This window comes from Pteropus medius, unplaced genomic scaffold (genome assembly GCF_902729225.1).
Source record: "Pteropus medius unplaced genomic scaffold, Ma_sr-lr_union100, whole genome shotgun sequence".
Lineage (NCBI taxonomy): Eukaryota > Metazoa > Chordata > Mammalia > Chiroptera > Pteropodidae > Pteropus > Pteropus medius.
Genome location: NW_024351730.1, coordinates 2,011,077 through 2,016,268, shown reverse-complemented (window position 1 = coordinate 2,016,268; position 5,192 = coordinate 2,011,077). Strand labels below are relative to the sequence as shown.

Genomic DNA, 5,192 nt, shown 5'->3' with positions numbered 1-5,192 from the left:
ATTTATAGTAAGACATTTAGGGGTAGAAATCACTTCCAAGAATATCCCCACCACCTACTGTGTGGGCATACCATGTCATGACATGAAGGTGTAGGACCAGAGATGATTTGAACATAACCCTACAGTATCTGGCAGTAAAAGAACATCTAAAACGTATGGTACCAGAACGTGGTCTATGAAAAATTCTTCCAATCATCTGACATGTAAAACTAAGTAAAAGAGTGAGTTTTCATTAAAGCTTAATCAAAATGGAATTCCCTGTCAGCAACACTCTCAATAATGCAGCGTATGCAGTCGCTCGCTCTTCACTGCCTCCACGCCACCAGTGTTCACCTCCCTCCAGGGACTCCATTTGCTCTCAGGGCCGTCTGGCCACTTCGCAGGCTAGTGGAGAGCAATGACTCCGGCCCAAGGACTGGCGTCCCCTGGGCCAAATATCGCTTACTTGTTGGCTGGCCGCGGCCTTGACACTCTGATCGCCAGAGGCCGCGTAGGAATGCGGTCTCCCTCTGCGAGCAAAGACATCCCGCACTCCAGAGCCTGCTCGCCCTGAGGGAGAGGGCCTCTCTTACACGCCTTGTCTCCGACTTCTTAATTTCAGGAGGTTTCCTAGGCCCTAAGTGCCTACACACACCCCACCCCTCCTCGCCCTTAGGAACTACAGTACTTCCGTTGTCCCATCAAGGATCATCCTTCACCAGGATTATCTTAACATCATCCCTGAGCCTTCCACCCCATACTCTTTACTACGAGTTCTGATTTCTACCAATGAAATTTTTTGATGTTTTCTTTAATCATGTGAAATCACCTCTTGTCTACCCTTTTTCCTTTCCAATTGCAAAATACATTAGGTATAAGTTTGAAAAAAAAAATAATGCATTGTATGCATTAAAAATGTGCAATCATGGATTGTTTAATTAATGAGGAAGCATAAATCATGTGAATATTTTGGGAAAATATTTAAATATTTATTGGTAATAATTTTTTAAATCAATTATGCTAACAGAAAGACTAAATGATCTCTCTGATCCTTCTATAGAAAATAAGATCGCAAAACTATTGTCTTGTAAAGAGGAGATCAAAGAGTTTGCAGCCAAAATATGTGGAAAAAGGTATTATAGAGATGAGTCAGGCAATTAATAAAGATACTACGTTATTTTCCTAGATTTTTATATTTGTAGTATTTTTTTAGTACTAAAATCTTTTAATATTTGGAGATTTTTTTCTCATTCTAAATAAATTTTCGTTTTTGTAACCTAACTTTATATTAGTAATGTGGGAATTTCTTTTTAAAGAATGTCTCCAAATACGTATGAGGTTCAAGTTCAAGCCCTTTAAAACCTGGTCTTCATTCATTTAATCGACAAATGTTTGTAGAACATCTACTATGTATATATCAGGCATTATTTGGTGTTGAGAACACAAGCAGTGAGCAAAACCAGACTGCCTCACAGAATTTCTGCCTACAGTTGGTCAGAGTCTCTCCTGAAGAGCTGCATCAACTTCTGGCCCTCACCTGACAAACAGGAGGAATTTAAACTCCGTTTACGGACCGAGGGGAAAACAGACGCCATACTATTCGTAGTTTTTGGCTACCTTCTGGGGGAAGATTTTTTGCTCACTTAGGTTACCTGTCCCTCAAGGGTCAGCTGTGGCCCTACTCTGTGTTGTCTTTATTCTGGTACCCAGCCTCCAGGAGCTGCCCTGTATGGGACATATTAGTCCTGTGGCATTAGGAAAAGAGTCGGAAGATCACATGATATTTTTAAAAAGCGTTTGTTCAGAGAGGTATATGTCATTTTCACTCACATTTCATTGGCCAAGGCAAATCACATGATTAAGCCTGAAGTTAATGGGGTGAGAAGTATACACTCCAAATATGGCTGTACAGACTTGGAACAATAATACAGTCTACCTCATAAGTCATCTGGGATTGATAAATATATTTGAAATATTTGTAAGATACATAACTAGAATGTTGGCTTTCAAATACCAATATGTAGGGTGTAATTAAAACTAACACACATGCATAATAACATTGCCTTTACTGAAGTTCTATAAAGTAGGTTATAGATCAGAGCTGTCCAACAGAAATGTAATGCAATCATGTATGTAATTTAAAATATTCTACTGGAGGGTGGCTCCATAGTGTAGTGGTTAGCATGTCTGCCTTGCATGCAGAAGGTCCTGGGTTCGTGCCCCTCGTGGAGCCATGGACCATATCCTGGGTACGCCAGGCCCCCTGGGTGCGCCAGACCCCACAAGTGCACCGGCAGTGCCAGATCCCGGGTGTGCGAGGCCCCGGATCACGCCGCAAGTGTGGGGGAGGGGCTCTCCTGCCTTCAGAGATCCAGTTCTTAAGAGGAAATGCCAACATCCATGGGTCAGGGGTGGAAGTGGGGTGGCGGGGAGTTGGAACCAAAGAGGGGGAAAAATAATATTCTACCAGACATTCTGGGAAAACATGGCAGAGTGAGAGCCGTCCTCAGATCTCTCCCCTTGAAACAACAAGCTGAACATCTAAAACTGAACAAAAAAAACACCCAAACTGCACACCAGCATGTCTGAGCATGGGATCTGTGCATAAGAGCTACCACAGATCAGAACCCTGGGTGTCGGGTGGTGGACTGGAACAAATAAAGAAGTTACCTCTTGCAGCTGTGGGAGCTACTTGCAGGAGGAGGGAGAGGGGTGAAGTTGTGGTGATTGCCTGATCAGCCCTGCCTGGAAGAGCTGAGACTTTTCTACGCAGCCGGCAGCAGGGTTCAGTCATCAGGGCAGAAAGCAGAGAAGCAGAGAAACAACAGTTGATTTCTACTGGCCCTGGTTGCAAAACCGAGGCTGAGCCACATCCCCAACCCCAACCCAGAGGGCCCCTCTCCCCATACCCCTTGAGACCGATCTCTGCAGAGCTCCAGGGGAATCTGAGCAAACACCACCAAAACTGTTGCTAACACTAACAAGGACTGAAACCGAGAGTAATGAGTGTGATTAAAATCTACAAGAAAATAAAAGACGTTAGGCTTTATATAAAGCAGGGATCCAAGAGGTTTAGACACCACCTACTTGAAACGAAAAGAAAAGTGCCTTCTTTGCAGCAGGCTAAAGAGAGACCTTTATATAACAACTCTTCTTTGTGGAAAAACAACAGAATACATTTCCATTAATTCCCAGGCAAAGAAATAGTCCATTAAACACCATGAACAACTAAGGTGACAAGGCATCTCAGAAAGAAAGAGAAAAATCTCCAGAAAATGAGCTTATAGACATAGAAATATGTGACCTAAGTGACAGAGAATTCAGGATGGTACTTCTAAAAAATCTCAGTGAGTTCCGAAATGAGTCATATCAACAATTTCAGAAATTGCAAAAACAGTTAGATGAACAGAGCAAGGAGATTGAGACCCTCAAAAAGAACCAAATAGAACTACTGAAGATAAAAGAGCTGAAAAATGAAATAGCAAGCTTGGGAAATAGAGTCTACCAAATGGAAGAAAGGATCAGTGAATTCGAAGACAGAAATCTAGATATAAATCAGAAGGAAGAAGAGAGAAACTTAAGAATGAAAAATAATGAAAGAGTAATACAAGAACTAGCTGATACCATCGGGAGAGGAAACATAAGAATAATGGGCATTACTGAAGGCAAGAAAAAGGAGCAGAGACTAAAAAGCATTTTCAGACAAATAGTGGACGAGAATTTCCCAAATCTGAGGAATGACCTGGAACTTGGAATTCAAGAAGTCAACAGAACACCCAATTATCTCAACCTAAAAACGCCTTTACCAAGACACATCGTATTAAATTATCAAAAATCAATGACAAAGGAAGAATTCTCAGGACAGCCAGGGAAAAGAAAATGGTAACCTATAAGGAAAACCCATTAGATTATCATTGGACGTCTCAACACAAACCTTACAAGTTAGAAGGGAGTGGAATCAAATATTCAAAATATTAAATGAAAGGAACTACCAGTCAAGAATAATGTATCCTACTAAGCTCTCCTTTAGAAATGAAAGAAATAAAGACTTTTCCAGACGTACTAAAATTGAGGGAATTCTCCACTACGAAGCCTGCACTAAGGAAATACTGAAAGGGGTCAGTTCACCTAAAACAAATTAACAACAACAACAAAAAAATAGGGAGTAAGGTGACCAAGAGGCACATAGAAGCAGAACAGTGCAACCCTTACTAAGAACAGGGCATTATAAGTTTAACAATAAGAAGAGATTTGCTAGAGTAAGATAGAAACGAACATTCAGCATACATAAGGACAAATTGAGACAACAATGACTGAAAAGGGGAGGACTCAAAGATCCAAATTCTCAAAGGAGAAAGGAGATAAGGCACACACAGAAGAAAATGGATGACCGTATACACACACACACACACACACACACACAAATATGAAAGAGATAGTTATATATATATATATATAACTATCTCTTTCATATTTGTAATGGTAACCACACACCAAACAGTCAGAACTAAAGTATATAACATGAAACAAGAAGAATCGGAGGCAAAACGCACAAAAGCCAACCAAAATAAAGAAAACAGAAACACAAGGACAAGGAAGCAATGCAAACACCAAGCTACCAGAAAGCAAAAGATAAAATGGCTATAAGAAGACCTCATATTTTAATAATCATCCTAAATGTAAATGGACTGAACTCACCAATAAAAAGGCACAGAGTTGCAGAATGTATCAAAAAACAAAACCCGACCATATGCTGCCTCCAAGAAACACATCTCGGCTCCAAAGACAAATATAGACTCAAAGAGAAAAAGGGTGGAAAATGATATTTCAAGTAAATTGCATTCAGAGAAAAAACAGGAGTAGCAGTACTAACATCGGACGAAATAGGCTTTAAAATAAAAAAGATACTGAGGGACACTTCATAATGATAAAGGGAATCATGCACCAAGAATACATAACACTTATAAATAGCTATGCTCCCAATCAGGGAGCCCCGAAATATGTAAAGCAATTACTAACAGAACTAAAGGGAGAAACAGACCGAAACACTATCATAGTAGGGGACCTAAATAACCCACTGTAGGATATGGATAGATCATCCAAACAGAAAATCAATAAGAAAATAACATCCTTAAATGACACATTAGACTAAATGGAAATAATTGACATATACAGAGCCTTCCATCCCAAAACAGCTGCTTATACATTCTTCT

The 5,192-nt window shown here is 40.3% G+C and overlaps 1 non-coding gene across 1 annotated transcript; it reads left to right on the top strand.

Moving 5' to 3' along the window:
* The first annotated feature begins 2,139 nt into the window (after positions 1-2,139).
* TRNAA-UGC (transfer RNA alanine (anticodon UGC)) lies at positions 2,140-2,213 on the top strand. The gene has a single exon. It is a non-coding gene; the product is annotated as a tRNA-Ala (tRNA).
* The last annotated feature ends 2,979 nt before the right edge of the window (positions 2,214-5,192 follow it).